Source organism: Vicugna pacos, chromosome 33, assembly GCF_048564905.1.
Source record: "Vicugna pacos chromosome 33, VicPac4, whole genome shotgun sequence".
In the NCBI taxonomy this organism is placed as follows: Eukaryota; Metazoa; Chordata; class Mammalia; order Artiodactyla; family Camelidae; genus Vicugna; species Vicugna pacos.
Genome location: NC_133019.1, coordinates 20507002 through 20523868, shown reverse-complemented (window position 1 = coordinate 20523868; position 16867 = coordinate 20507002). Strand labels below are relative to the sequence as shown.

The following is a 16867-nucleotide window of genomic DNA, read 5'->3' as shown; positions in this document are numbered from 1 at the left end:
GAATTGAAATCTCAGTAGGAGCACAGGCCATTAGGGTTAAAGCTAAGGAGGAAAACAGAAGTTGGCCGCCAGAACACACTCCCAGCCAAGAAAACATGCCAAATGAGGCTTAAAATGAAGCTTTCCTGTACACATTTCACAAGTTCACACCGACAGGGGGAACAATTCTTCCTCTTCTCCATCACCCCCTCTATCACGAGACTTATCTTTGGATGAAATATGCTACCATCACATTTATATGAACTGACTATGGTCATGCCCACTGCAATGGAAGACCCCTCAGTTGCTCGGGTTGCAAGTAGAAGGGAGTCTGAATTCAGAATCCAGAGACCAGGGGTTTCATTTTGGCTCTGCTATCGACCACTGGTTGGTCATCTCTCACTCACTCCCCAATCTAAAACTGACCTTCCACCAAAATGCTCTAAGCTAAGGCCTCTGCTGTCAAAGTTAACAATGTTTTGTAGCTTTGCACTTATTCTCAGACAGTTGTGACAACATGAACACTGCTGTTCTAAACCTTTCACAGCAATTCACTTTCATAAATAATATTCTCTCCACTATCTCATTTAGTATCAGTGTTCTCCATGCCTTCTTTCGTCTTTGGTCTTCCTCTTTTTTATTGATTTTTTTCCAGTCTTATTGAGATATAATTGATGCATACCATTGTACAGGTGTAAGGTGTACAACATAATTACTTGAGATACATATATACACATACTGTGAAATGATTACCATCCATCACCTCACATAGTTACAAGATTTTTGCCTTGTGGTGAGAACTTTTAAGATCTACTCCCTTAACAACTTTCAAATATACAATACAGTATTGTTAATTAAAGTCGTCATGCTCTACATTACATCTCCAGAATTTATTTCACATCGATTCAGTTAATCTTATCCAGGCTACAGATTCAACTACTCTCCATGCGTTGATGACAATCAGATTCATCTGCAGGATCATCACTCTCTTCAGATCTATTTTGCTTTTGGAAATATCCTCCCGAATGCCCTAGAGCTCTCAAAATTAAAACAAAAAACAAAAAACAAAAAACAAACCTAAAACCAAATTCATTTAGTTTATTTCCCCTGAGCACTCTCCAAACTGTTTCTCCCCCTGTGTTCCCTCCACCCATCCAAAGTCTGGTACCCATCTGTGACCCATTTTCAAGATTCGATTTCCCAAATATTTCTCAAATACATCTTTTACCTACTTACTATTGCCCCTCCCTTGTGCAGCTCCCTTTCACTCTTGAACAGACTATGTTGCGAATACCTATAAATCCATCTCCCTTCCGAGGTATCTTCTACATGGATGCCAACGTGGTCTTTCTAAATAACAAATCTTATCATCTCTCTACTCTACCTTAAAATCTTTACTAATCCCTATTCCCATCCCCACAAAGTCCTAACCTGTAGGGACCGAGCAGCTGCCTCACTGGCCTCCGTTCTTGGGTGTCCTCCATTCTCACCTTGGGTTAGAGCCATTCTAAACCCTTTGTCTTCTCCATTTGCTACATGACATTTTGGCGAATTTGCACTAGGTTGTCCCTTTCTGGAATGTTCTCCCTTATTGTTTATTTAAATCCCATTTATCCTTCTAGGCTCAGTTTCCACATCATCTTCCCTGCCACATGATCACTGACCTTCCTCCTTCTCCCATCTACCTCGAGTAGTTTAATTTCCTTTACAATGTCTTGTGCACACCTCTATTCTAACACATCACCCCACATTGTAGTTGTCTTGTCATCTGAGTTTTTCTGAGGATAGGAATCGCGTTTTGCCTGTCATTGTAATATAACCCTATCACAGCGAGGTTTCAGTGACTCCTGGATCTGGGCCACACCATTTGCTTCCAATTCTCTAGCATTTACTTGGTTTCCCTGGTTTTTCAACTTATTGTCTCTCACAGAGATTCTCCCTCTCTGCTTAGCCTTCTTGGGTCAACAACCCAATTGGATGGTCTGCCCAGATGTGATAGAGGTTGACCCAAGGTGGCAGCTGTGAATTCCTCTATTCAGTTCCATGCTCTAAGAGAGAGCAGTGTCACCTGGCCCCAGGTTCCTGGGTGGGCAGCTCAGACCCACCCCTGAGCATTCAGATATCAAGTATGGGAGACAAAGAGGAGAGTGGGAGAGGCTGGGAAAAGCGAACTGTTATTATCTCATTATCTCTTCTAATTTATTTAGAAAATAACCGTGTAGTAAACTGGCGGGCCCTCTGCTGACAGGTGTACTGAACTGCTGAAAGGCTAGAGGACCACTGAGTTAACTGGAACAGCTACTGGGAAAGAACAGCAAGGTATAAAAGGTACAGTTCAAGGGAAGAAAAGTGAACAAAGCTGGCCACACCCTGCGCCCCTGCGTTGTCTATATTGATGCAGCTGGAGGGGTGGGGGTGTCTGATCGCATCAAAGTGTCGCCTGTTTATCAGCTTTGCCAGACTGCGACTGCAATACACACGACTGAAAGTATCTAATTAAAACGCCAGATTATTTACTGTCTAGTCTTAGCTTTGAAAGACAATGAATGTTGTGCATAGCATTGTGTAGACCATTTTGTTTAATGTGTCAAAAGACTTTAGATATCTAACCAGGAAATGCGATGGAGTAAGTTATAAGAATACATTCCCTCCATGCTTTCAGTCAAGTCAAGGTTCAAAAGAAATATACCAGAAAGCTAAAATGAAGTATGTAAATTCACAATCCCAGTGTGTATCATTGTTAAAAGCAAAATGAGAAATTCTCTAGATTTTGTCCCTTAGCAACACTATAGAATTAAGCACAAGTCAGGTTTGTCATGAACTCAGAATTTATTAAAGGAACTCAGCATGAGCATTTATGTCTAGATTAGCATCCTTGTCTGGCTTACAGCTTTGAAGGCTGTTTTAAAACGTTTGAATACTTATCAGCTGCCTGCATCATAGAAAAATGGTGGCTGTGATTATTTTCACTACTAAATCAGAAGATCCTGAGATAATATAAGTTCCCTTCAGACTCCAGTTTCAGACCTGTTAACAGGACTCACTTTTCTGTCCTCTAGGATTAAAAATCGCACTTGTTCCTTCCAACTGAGCCCACAGCTTCAATTCTATTTAGCAGTGTCTGGAGTGAGAGCTATGTGGATTTCAGTGTTAGCCCTGCCTGTTACCAGCAGGACCACTGTGGTAACTGTGCGAAGTGTGAACTGCTCAGCTCCGAGGGGCGCCTTCTCTTGAGCTACGATGTGATGGCACCCCCTGGAGTTGGGCAATGTGCTAGACTTGGCGTGCTTTGAGATGCTTTTCCACTCCAAGCCTCCGTTCCTTCATGTGCAGAATAGGGGCATTAAACAGACGCATTTAGAGTACCTACCTAACTTGGTATTGTGACGATTAAGTGAGATAATGCATGAAAAAAATGTTCAATCTAGGACATGGACACATACAAACTGCTCGCTAAGTGTTAACAGCTATAATGACGATGAAGCCTCACTTCTCAGTAGGCTGAGCCTCAGGCCTGGCCTTCTAAGGCAAAACACCATTGCAGCCACCTAGTATTCACGTACCTAAAGCACAGATATTTAAAGCAGCTCTGCTGGAATCTTCCTTTGTCATAAAGTCACATTAATACTCTTAATAGCAACGGGGATTAGAAATTTATCAAGCTTCTTATTCTCTGGGGCAAGAAATCGTCTGAGAGGTGAGCAGAAAAAGAAGAATAAATGTTAGTCTGTCTAGAGACCCAGAGTTGCATTATTCTGAACGCCTAAGGTCGGGTTAGTTGTTAATTCACACTTTTGTCAAATGAAATTAAAGTGTGCACCGCGAGAGCCGTGAGTTTTGGTTTTATTCAGGGGATGCAGCGAGGACAACAGGCCGGGAGATGGCCTCTCAGACAGCTCTGAGGAGCCTCCCTGCAGGGCGGGGAGGAGGCCAGTGTGTATGTGACTTTGGCAAAGGGGTACACGCACACACCATCGAGCACACATCTCGGCAGAGGCTATTGCTGGTCACAAGGAACAGATATCTCAATTAATTTCTAAGGGTGGGAAGATGCAAGAATCCGGGTTCATAAAAATTCCTCCTGAAACATCTAACAAGGCCGCTTTTGCCTGTTCTCCCAAAGCGCGGAGAGCCCTGTCCTGCTCTTGGTCCTTGAGCTCCTTCCAGGCTGCACTGTAGGGCGGCAGCTACAGTGATCGATGGCTCAGTCTCTGCAGACCCTGATGGTGAGGGATGTTCCTTACTTTACACTTCCTCGGGGTTTTTTACTGTTGATTATTCCTTTTGCCTCATGGAGAAGATTTCCAGCACTAGTTTGATATGGATCTGCAGGAAACTCATCTAAAAACTCTGTGAAATTAAGAGATTGATTGCTTTTTCTAAGAATGCAGAAAGGTGAAAGCGATGACTTAGCGTGAGACAAATGAGGGAATGATTAAATTGGACTCCACACTGACACTGAGACCGCATCAGAATTCAAGTTATGTTCTTAGAAAAACGCCCTCTTCGCTTCAGCTACTTAGTAGAATGGATTTGTTAGGTTCCATCTCTCTCTCCCCACAAAAAGCAGAATCATTTGATTGAAAAGATAAATTTGTACCCAGAGTTTTATGGCAGATGGAAGATTTTGTTAAAGAATTTGATAGTTCATGATTCTTTACAATTATAAAATGATCTCTATTAAGAACAAAATTTCCTCTTTACTGTGAGAATACTAATTAAAGTGTTACGTTTTCAGCTACTTATTATGATGCATCTGCCTCTTGCTTCCTGCCTTATCCTCATCTGCATCTCCCTTGTTTTATTTCTATCATTGACCACAGCAGGTAGGAGCTTACCTAAAGGAGTCCTAGTTTCAAGACTGAAAACTGGGAACATAATACAGATTCTCCGTATCCTTCATCAAACCTTAGAAATGATTAAAAAATAATATACATGTGCACATTCACAGATGTCATCTGTCCACACACACACACACACTCACACACACACATTTTATGTATGTCTATGTGATGTCTATTTCACGCTGAGAAATTCTAAGACGACCAGAAACTGAACAACGCAGCCTAGACTACAAGCAGAGGCTGAACTTAGGGGAAAACAATATTCCGAGTACACGACGGACTCATGTGAGATCCCACCTGAGAATGTGCCAAAATTTATAAGAGCCCCCCAAAGGAGAGCCAGAGCTGAGGTGGTGAGAGCTGGGAGACGGAGAATGCCAAGGTGCACAGCCAGGGAAATTAACTGGGCTCCACACTGAGGGCTCTCAGGTCTCCCAGCCCATTCCTCCCTCCAGCCTGGGCACTTTTAGACCAAGTATGAGCCTCTCTCTTCAGTTTCCTGTTTCTGCACACACACTGGCATTGACTGCTCCTCTCTGCCAAAGAGCACCCCTCGTCAATTGCAATTCCAGACCCATTTCCTCAAAGCTGATACTTTCAAGTCTCTAACTGGTCAGTCATCACTGATCCGTACCTGTACCTTCTAGTCACACACTTTCTTCATCTTCCCCAAAAGTGTACCACTCCCAGGAGAAAATATGAAACTTGTTAGTCTGTAAACATTCCTGCGCTGTACATTGGAAGTCAGCAGTGCTATATATCTAAACATATGCAATACTTACAATAATACCATTACATTAGAATGGCATTCACTAAGTACGCTGCATGAGATGTTTTATGTGCAAATTATCATACACACACAATTTATACCTCAACAAAGGTACGTGTGTGTGACATGTACGTGCATATGCCCACATAACATACATCTGTCAGTCACCAGGCGAGGGAGGTGTTACTATCTCCAGCTCACAGATGAGGAAATCAGGGCACAGAGAAATTTACTGTCCCAAATTCTTACAGCTAATCCAAGTTTGCATGTTTAACTACACTGGTCGTGCCCTCAAAACCATTGCTTAGAATTTTGACAGTTTCATTTTGAAATCTATTGTTAGAATTTTATATTGCAATTTCTGCCAATATTAGCTTTCTTGATAAAAGTGTAACTGAGCAGGGCACTACAGGTCCTTCTGAGACAGACCCCTCCCCATACCCGCTGCTGTAGCTCCTCTCTGAAATACCAAGGTAACAGTATTTGGTGCACATTTCCTGAGTTCTTCTACAGATATGAAAATCCCCAACAAAAGGAAAAAATTAACCACCTGATGACCAGGAGCACGCAGCCCCCAGATCTACTGGTACCTAAGGAGTCATAATGTTAACCCCTGTGATACTGTCCTGTTATCTCACCATCAGCCAATCAGAGAACTGTCCATGAGCTGATCATGTACCCTGGGACGCCCCGCCCTCACTGTGCCTTTAAGAACGCTGTGCTGACACCCATCGGGGATTCGGGCTTTCTGAACATTAGCCTCCCTAGACTCCGTGTCTGGAGCCTTATGATAAACACTGCACTTTCCTTCACCACAACCTGGTGTCAGCCGATCGGCTTTGCTGTGCTTAGGGGAATGGACCCAAGACTGGTTTGGTAACAAAAGGACAGATGTGATTCATACCAATTTTTCCCATTTCTTCCTACTTTCAACAAAGAACTGATGCCTGGAAAGACAGAAAACATTTCGTGACCAAAACGGAAGGCTAAAATAATTGCAAGGGAGGCTGGTCATAAAAATTTTGACTCAGTTAACCAACACAAGAGGTTGCCAGCCTCCAGACTGCCTGCTAGATGAGATAATTAGAAGTCTTTCGAGGTTCTAACCCAAGATGAAGATGTAGGAGGCTCCTGAGCTCACCTCCTCGCAGGAACACACCAAATCTACAGCCACACATGAAGCAATTTCCTCTGAATAAATCTGGAACACACTCACATCAAACAAGAAAACACTCACATCAAAATGGGTAGGAAGGGCTGAGACACACTGACAATAAACCTCACCTCTGGCTCGCTGTCATACAACTGGGAGGGAATCATACTCCCAGCTTCTCTCTGGGCAGCAAAGGGTTTGGAACCAACATCCAGCACCCCAGCTGTAAGACTTACACCTGATGGATGGGCTGCTGAAACACCTAGCTCTGAAGGCCAATGGGACGCACATTGTGAACGAAAAATACTGCAAACTGTATCAGTAAACAAAGAATGCTGCAGACATCAAGTCATCAGCCACTGCCGCCCCCCAACCCCATGCCAGTGGAGACAAGCCTGTAGCCCGGCCTCTGCAGCCTGAGGGGACTCAGACTGTGAAAGGACAGCAGACTGGCCCCAGAGAGCTAAGTGCTTGTCAAAGGGACGATTTCCCTGAGCCCAGATGTTTGGTCCCTCCCATATACAGAAAAGCGCTAAATTCTTTAACTTGAGATGCCTGGTTTTTCTTAACAGTAATCTTTAATGTTCCAACTACCTGGTCTTGGTTGTAAAGCTCCAATATATCCCGGCTCCTTCCCTACCTCTTGGGAGCAGCCCCTCAGGGCCATCTGGGGGGCTGTCATCCCAGGCTCCAAGGGGCTGGAGTCCTCAGAAGTGTCCACTGAGTAAAACATAACTCTCTTAGGCTGTGTGATTTTATTTCAGTCAACACATCCAAGAGACCCACCAGATTGTAGCCAACAACAGCAAAAAAAAAAAAGATTCTTAACAGGCTCACAAGAACTCAGCTCAGAGGGACAGACAGAAATGCCTGCCCATTACACTAAGTGAAGTCAGTCAGCTGGAGAAAGGTAAATACTGCATGAATACTGCATGGTTGAAATCTGAAAAATACAACAAACGAGTGAATACAACATACAAGAAGCAGACCACAGACACAGAGAACAAACTAGAAATTGCCAGTGTGGGGTGGAGGGATAGTACAGGAGCGGGGGGGTACAAACTACTGGGTGTGAGACAGACTACAGGGTGTGCTATACCACACGGGGAATAGAGCCGATACTCTGTAACAACTGTAAATGAAAAGTAACCTCCAAAAACTGTATAAAATAAAAAAAATGTAAGAATAAATCATGAAAAAAAAGAGAAATGCCCCTCCCCCCATCAGCCTTTCCCTGAAAAAGCCCTTTGTGCACACGTCAGAAGCTGCTGCCCTGAGGGTCAGGCTTCTAATTCAGCGCGTATTTAGGAGCGGACAGCCATCCTTCCCAAAGACCACAGAAGCGGGCAGGTGCCACTCCATTTTCTCTGCCTGGCTCTCTATGTCCCGCTGGAAGAAGCTTGTGCACGTCTGGCACCCTGGCTTTTGCAGCTGCAGCCCAAAGGGCATACCACTTGATCACCTGGCTATGGTGGCCAGCAGGGCTTGAGTTCAGGGGTCCCACAGGGCTGCAATGACCAAAGAAACAGTTCTCAACCAGCTATACCCCAGGGCTCAGTGCAGAAAGAGCGGACGGATGGCAACACTCATCTCTCAGTCCTTCCCTGAAAGAGGCATGTTTGTGTACTTTAAGAGCTGCTGCCTAAGGGTCCAGCTTCCAGTCCCCAGGCCCTGACAGAGATCCTCCCTTTGAGACATGGACAGATCCTGGCATGTCCTCAACTACTGGGAGCCACGAAGAACAAAGAAGGCAGCATGCACAATCACAGAGGTTTGAGAGACAAGCAAGAGCTTGGACCAGGCTGACCGGTAAGGTTTATCTCCTCCAGAAGATCACTCTGCCAAGAATGGGAGATGTGGGTGCTTACCTAAACGCACAGAAACCAATACAGAGTGCCAAAGAAATGAAGAAAGAGACGAGTATGTTCCAAACAACAACAACAACAAAACAAACAAAACAAGATAAAACTTCAGAATCAGACCTTAATGAAACGGAAGTAAGTGATTTACCTGATACAGAGTTCAACACAATGCTCATAAAGATGTTCACTGAGGTCAGGAGAACAAAACGAGACTTTTAACAAAGAGACAGAAAATATAAGAGAATACCAAACAGAATCACAGAGCTGAAAAACACAATAGCTAAACTGAAAAATTCCAAAAATGTGCTGGCTTCAGCAGCACATATACTGAAATGGGAACAAGGCAGAGAAGATCAGCGCGCCCCCTGCACAAAGGATGACACGCAAATTCAAGCAGCAGCCTATATTGCATATTTTTCTGTTTGGGAAAAGAAGAATTGTTAAGACTAAAGAGAAATTAAAAACCTAAAATGAATGGCTATTACCTCTTTTGCTGTTGAAAAAATGAAACTTCCTGGTATACAGTTGAAATATATATGATACTCTGGACTGGAGAGCAGTTCATCTGGTACAATGAAAGCATCACTGACCTTGATTCTAAATATTCATGATTCCATGAACAACGAACTTTTGAGTAAATTTTTTAGTATCTGTTTACACCCAAAGTCTAAAGCACCTGATTAGATTAGAAAAAAAAAAAAAGAAATACAGTTTCTTACTCAAAACATAAGATCTCACTTTTGTCTGGGTGCTAGACCTTAATAATACAAAATACATTTTATGTTTAAAACATTCCACACAAGGATTCAACAGCAGACTACAGCAAATGGGAGAAGGGATAAGTAAGCTCAAAGACCGGGCAGTGAAGTGTACCCGATCAGAGGATAAAGAAAGAAAAAGGAACAAAAAAGAGTGAAGATAGCTCAGAGGACCTATGGCATACCTGTCAAGCAGAGCAGAGTTCCCATTACAGGAGTCCCAGAAGGAGAAGAGACAGAGAGAGGCAAAAGCTTATTCGAAGATCTGATGTCTGAAAACTTACCTAACATGGGTAAAAGAAATAGAAATCCAAATCCAGGAAGCCCAGAGTAATCCAAAACACAGAAATCTAAGGAGACCGACACAGAGACACATTGTAGCAAAACCGTCCAAAGTTACAGGCACGGAGAGGATCTTAACAGCAGCAAGAGAAAAACGTGTTACCCACAAGGAAAGTCCCGTAAGACTTTTCAGCAGTTTTTCCAGCAAACCCTTTGCAGGTCAGAAGGGAATGGCATAATATATTCAAGGTGCTGAAAGAAAAGCAACTGACAACCAACAACACTTTACCCAGAAAAGCTGCCCTTCAGAACAGAAGGGGAGATGAAGAGTTCTCCAGATCAGCGAAATCTGAAAGCGTTCATCACTTCTAGACTGGCCTTATACAAAATGTTAAGGGGACTTCTTTAAGCTGAAAAGAAAGGGTGCTAATTAGTAACAGGAAACATATGAAAGTATGTAAAGGTATGTGTGAAAGTAGGTAAAGATAAATAACACAGTTAAATTCAGAATACCCTTACGTTGTAATGGTGGCGGGGAAACCCTGCTACAACTACCCCGTGTTAAAGTATGTTACCTTCTTTTTGCAAAAAAGTAACTTGTCCAGGATCACAAACTTAGTGGTAGAATTTGAAGTCAAATTAAATTTGACCCCACCACTGCTAGCCTCCTTGCCCACTGCAGTGTTCCCTGGGAACCTGAGAAAAATTTGCTTGTTACATTGGGAGTTTCCGCTGAGGCTCCACCATAAGATAAACGTAAAATTCCAAAGGGATGTGTCAGAACGAGGAGCAGACTTTGAAAAGAAGTTGGACCCCTGTAAAGTCACATCAAGGGTATGAAAGCATCGAGGCAGTGAAGGGTCAGAGAGGATATGTGAAAACAGGAAGGAGCAACTGAGTGCTGTGAGAGCCTCCGATTCCCCAAAGGGAAGGGGCAGCTCGAGGCTGCAGAGAGCACTTTCAGTGGGACGACTCATGCAGCCCAGCAGGTATCTTCTGAAGTTTATATTGTTTGTTTTTTATGAGGGGGAGGTGATTAGGTTTCTTCATGGATTTCTGCTTGGAGGAGGTACTGGGGATTGAACCCCTGACCTCTTGGGTGCAGATCATGCGCTCTACCACTTGAGCTACACCCTTCCCCTTATCTTCTGAAGTTTAGAAGAAACAGTACACTAGAGTCTGACCCCTGCCTGAGAAATCTAAGGGGTGCTCAGCCATTACAATGTGACCAGCTGGGTGCCGCATGGTCACAGCCGAGGAAGCTGGGCTGGTTCACCCTGCAGTCCTGTTTTATGAGGCAAAGCACTGGTGAATGTTTTCCACGGACCGAACATGGGCCCCAGTGGTAGAGAGAGCCAGCCTGGACCCTGCCAGAATACTAGGGCTGACAGATTAGTGGCAACCAAGGAAGAGAATTCATCCCACACATTAAAGGCAGTATGGCTCAGCAGGAGAACCCCCCAACTGCCACTAATGAAGCCACAGGATAGTCAAGTTTTCTGTTTCTGCCAGACCCAGAGGTTACTGGAGGTCACCTGAAGACTTATTCAATGAAATTCTCCAGCCCCCTTTCCCCTTTCCCACTCCAAGCTCCAACTCCAACTTGGAGTCAGTCGTAAGAGGAGCTAGTGAAGGAGGAGGGAAAAAGATCAAGGAGAAGTGAAGTCAACCCCACCCTCTTCCAGTGTGGGCGGGGGTCCACCCACCGCAGGACCCGGCTGGCGAAGAGGAGACCTGCACCTGGAATGAAGGGCTTTCTAATAAACTGGACTGAACATTTTCACCTGTGGAATCAGGGCAACCTAGAGTTACCTACTATTAGGTAATATATGCTAATATTAATCAGGAAAGCTATGAGCCTGCCCCTTTCATCCAGGAGCATGGGGAAAACTTGCTAACAAACTAAGGAAGACAAAATAAATTGCATTCAGCATCGTTGTCAACGTATCAATATATAAATACGCACTGGTGCCTACATCTCCCTCAGAAACCAAAGAAAGAACAGCTTCTTCATTTTTGCCCAAGATCTTACTTCCCCAAGGAGCTTCAACAAAAATCCATGGGAATCAAGTAGGAAAAGACACATCCTATAGTGCTATCCATCATCCATCTGTAACTCAGGCACCCATTAATTCTCCTTCCCAATATAGCCTAAAACTCAAAACCTTCAGGAAAATTAATGCATACAGATTGATGTCTCGTGGGCCTTCCCACCCACTCAGCAAACATGCACATTCATGCTCTAATCTCAGTGATGTCTTAGGGCAATACCCCTGCTACATGAGCAAATACTTAACCCCCAGTTGCTCACAAGAGGGGCAGAACCACTCCCTCGGGGAAATTCTGGAAATCTGTGGGGACATTATTCTAACAGGTGTAGTTGTTCCCAAGAATTAATCCATAGAAATATGATCTTTTCTTCTCTTCTGTGCTACAACAGGGCATTCTATCAATTTTCTAAATTTCTATGTGTAAGTAGGTTATACATTTTCTATGGAGTTCATTCTGATATTAAAAATGGCATTAAAATATTTATTATGAAAATGGGAACTGTCTGATGTGACTGAAAACAATGGGACTCACTGCTTTATACCGTTTATCCTGTCAAATTTTCTCTTTGATTTGTACATGCATTTTCCAAATTATTTATCATGAAAAATTTCACACATTCAAAAAGTCACAAGAACAATACATCGAATACATTTGCTTTTCCTCTGGATTCACTAGTTTTAATACTTTGCTTCATTTGCACATGCACGTGTCCTCCTGTGCTTCAGCAAGCTCTCCTGCGTGATTTTCCCCCTTAAATCATTTGAGAGCTACTTCATTCTTTGATACTTCATCCCTAAACACTTCAACATGCATCTCCAAAGAACAAAAGCATTCGCCTACACAACACAATGCAATGATTACACTCAGAAAATTTAACGTTGATAAAAAACTATTATCTAAGATACAGTCCCCATTCAAATTTTGCCAGTTGTTCCGAACAAATTTTGCCAACCATTCCTTATAGTTGTTTCCTTTCTTTTATTTTTGTTTTAAATACAGGAACTAATCAGGAAGCACCCATTGTATTTAGTTGTTGTATTTCTTTAGTTTTCACCCATCTAATCAGTTCACTAGCTCCTGTGTCTTTTATGTCACTGACATTTTTGAAGAGTATTGACCATTTGTTTTACAGTGTATCGTGCAATTTGGATTGTTTCATGATGAGCAAATTGAGGTCAAACCTTTTTAGCTGGACTATTACATAAGTGATGCTGTGCGCTTCTCAATGCACCACATTCGAAGTAAAGGAAGCCATTTTATCCCATCAAGACAGAAATGCTAAATTTGGTCTTTTGGTTAAGGAAATAGCCACTAGGTTTTTTTCAATGAGAAAGTACTGGTTTGTGTATGTATATAAAGTAAATTTTTAAAACTGGGGATCCTAGTGGTACTCTTCTAGAGAAGTTCTCAGCCCAAAAATGCAGGCAAGCCCGCTCTTCACTACTTTTTACTTGCTGTTATAAACATTCCCAGAAGCTCAGCCCTTAAGATGTTGCTAGTAAGTTACCTTAGCAATACTCCACATGACTGTATTGTTACCATTCATGTAAGAGATAGAGTATTTGTTCCAAAAAGGAGATGTTTAAGTAAATATGGTAGATGAAAGTCAACTATGAACATATATTTATTTCATGCTTTCTTGTATTCTGATAGAATCAACTCTACTCTCTACCACAAATCACATTTTAAATATGGCTGTATTTATGGCCCTACCCATCAGAGGCCCAGGACCAAGCTTCACCCAGCAGTGGGCAGGCGCTGACTCCTCCTGCCAGGAAAACTGCATAAGCCTTTAATCCAGCCTCATCCACCAGCGGCAGATACCAGAAATAAGAAAACGACAATCCTAAAGCCTGTGGAAGGAATCCACAAACACAGGCCAGACTCTACACTGGGACCCGCTGGACCCTGGCCCTTGGGTGACAAGAGAGGAGTGTACTGCTGGGACGCATAGGACCCCTCCCACAGAAGGCCACCTCTCCAAGGCTGAGAAACATAACTAACCCACCTAAAAATACAAGTAGAAAGATAGACAGTATGAAGCGACAGAGGAGTATCTCCCAGGCCAACGCACAAGATAAAATCCCAGAAGAAGAGATAAGTGATGAGGAGATAGGCAATCTATCTAAGAAAGAGTTTAAAGTAATGATGGCTAAGATGTTCAGAGAACTCAAGAGGAGGATAGATGCACAAAGTGAAGACTTTAGCAAAGAGCTGGAAAATATAAAGAATACCCAAACAGAGGTGAGAATAAAATCGCTGAAATGAATAACACACTAGAAGGAACCAAGAATAGACTAAATGAGGCAGAAGAATGGATCAGTGAGATAGTAGACTAGTGGAAATAACTACTGCAGAACAGAAAAAAGAGAACAAGATTGAAAAGGAATGAGGATAGTTTAAGAGAACTCTGGGACATGAAACACACTAATATATATTCGCATTATAAGGGTCCCAGAAAGAGAAGAGAGAGAGAAGGGACCTGAGAAAAAGTCTGGACAGATAATAACCGAAAACTTGCCCAACTTGGGAAAGGAAAACTCTCCCCCGAGTCCAGGAAGCAGAGCTCCACCCAGGATCAACCCAAAGAGGAGCACACCGAGGTAAACAGTAAACAAACTGACGGAAACTAAGGGTAAGGATAAAACACTAAAATCAGCAAGAGAAAAGCAACAAATCACATGCAACGCAACGTCCATACGGTTACCAGCTGACTTTTCAGCAGAAACTCTACGGGATGGAAGGGAGTGTCAAGTTATATTTAAAGTGATAAAAGGGAAAACCTTACAACCAAGAATACTCTATCCAGCAAGGCTCTCGTTCAGATTTGATGGAGAAAGCAAAAGCTTCACAGATAAACAAAAGCTAAAAGATTTCAGCACCATCGAACCAACTTTACAACAAATGTTAAAGGAACTTCTCTAGGCATCAAACCATAAGAAAAGAGAACAAAAAGGAGAAAGAGAAAAAAAGAGACCTATGAAAGACTGCTTTGCTGTTCGGGGTCCTTTGTGGTTCCTTATAAATTGTGAAATTGTTTGTTATAGTTCTGTGAAAAATGTGAGCATATTAGCGGGGGTTGCATTGGATCTGTGGATTGCTTTGCGTAGTATGGTCATGTTGATAATCTTGATTCTTCCAATCCAAGAGCACAAGATATCTTTCCATTTTTTTTGTATCTTCAATTTCCTTCATCAGTGTTTTTCAATTTTCACAGCATAGGTAACCTCCTTAGTTGTTTATTTCCAGGTATTTTGTTGTTTTGACACATTGGAAATGTTTATGCCAGTTATAAAATTTTGGTTTTTGAAGTGAAAAGAAAAAAAAAAGGAGTTGAAGGGCCACAAATGGCAAAATATCCTTCTTTCTCATGGCTGGAGTTGTATTCCATTACAGATACATGCTGCATCTTCTTTACCCATCATCTATTGATGTGCACTTAGGAGCTTCCATATCTTGGCAATTAGAAAGAATGTTGCTGTTAATTTCCTAAATAGCAACAAAATTTTTAAAATAAAATAGTAAATAATGTACGTTACATGGAGAAATAAACATAGAAAATGTAATAATTATAAAATTTTGTGACAGACTTGAGACCAAGAATTCAGTCATTTTAATAAATATAAATGGGTTTGACTCATCTATTAATGGAAAAGTGTTTCCAATTTGGCTCTCAGTGCAAGAACTAACAGTATGTTGCATCCAAGAAGCAAAGTGATTTAAGAAGGCTAAAAATAACAGGCTAGACAATGGAATGCCAGGTAAATGAAAACAGTAAGGAAGTAGGGGTATCAGGTAAAGTATAATCCAGGCCAAGAAAGGAAAAACGTGACAAAGAAAGCCCTCTTTTAATGCCACAAGCCACAATTCACAATAAACACATTAATTATCTATGTACTAAGTAACACTGTAACCAGAGACGCAGGAAGACAAAGATAGAAATGCACCACTAATAGGAGACATTAACAAACAAAACAAAATAAGTGAACAAAAAAAAATGAGTATGTATACAGAAGACCTCACCAATAAGGTAGATTTTATGACTATAAATCAAACTGTACATCCTGACAGTAGACTATAAACTATCTGCAGTATACATAAACTCACAACACTGTGAACTGACTATAACTCAATAAAAAAAATATATAAACTATTCATAAAAATTGATGATATATAAGGTCACAATATTCCATAAAGTAGAAATATTAACAAAAATTATCTGATCACATTGTAATAATATTAGAAATTATTACTCAATTCAAAAAGCAAAAATGAGCTTCTACTGAAATAAATAAACCTTATTTTAAACAACCCTTGGGTGAAATGAGAAATACAAACTGAAACGAACACTTTCTATCAGAATCTATGACCTATACTTAAAAGAGTAAGCAGAAAAATATTGATCAACAAAAGAATTAAGAATAAACTGGGGGGTGTATAGCTAAGTTGTAGAGCATGTGCCGAGCAGGCACAATGTCCTGGGTTCCATCCTCAGTACCTCTACTAAAAACAAACAAATAAACCTGTTTACCTCCCCCTTCAAAACAGAACAGTACAAGACACATAAGACAGAAAATAAAGAAAAAATATTTTTTAAAAAGAATCAATGAATTAAATCCATAAATTAAGGAAAGACTTGATGAATTTACTAAATTTTCATAATTGCACTAAATACTCCAAATTTGAGAAGAATCAAACTCAGTCATTATCCACAACTTTTTCCTCTTTTTTGCCTCCCTTTTCTTACTGAGAAAATAGTGTAAATGGCTGGAGATAAATGGGGTAACGGAGGAAAAGCAGACAATGGAGATGACTTTTGAGGTGAATGCTCCAGTGCTGTACACTGAATTGACAAATAATTCAAACCCACAGATCTTTCCCAGTGGGAGTGGGAGAGATTCCTGCTAAACAACATGAACCCTAACGCAGAATATCTAATATCTTAGAGAAAGACTACAGAGCTCAGCAATTAAAGAAAATTTTTTTCCTTACAGTTTTACTGAGATAATTGACATACAGCATGGTATACTTTTTTTTTTGTCTGTATTGGGGGGAGGTAATTAGGTTTTATTTTTTTTAAATGGAGGTACTGGGGACTGAACCCAGGACCTCGTGCTTGCTAGGGACACAGTCTACCGTTGAAGCTCAGCAATTCTAACAAAACATCT

General features: G+C 41.6%; 1 pseudogene; it reads left to right on the top strand.

Annotated features, from left to right (window-relative positions):
- Positions 1 to 8910: 8910 nt before the first annotated feature.
- LOC116279716 (U6 spliceosomal RNA) lies at positions 8911 to 9025 on the top strand (annotated as a pseudogene).
- The last annotated feature ends 7842 nt before the right edge of the window (positions 9026 to 16867 follow it).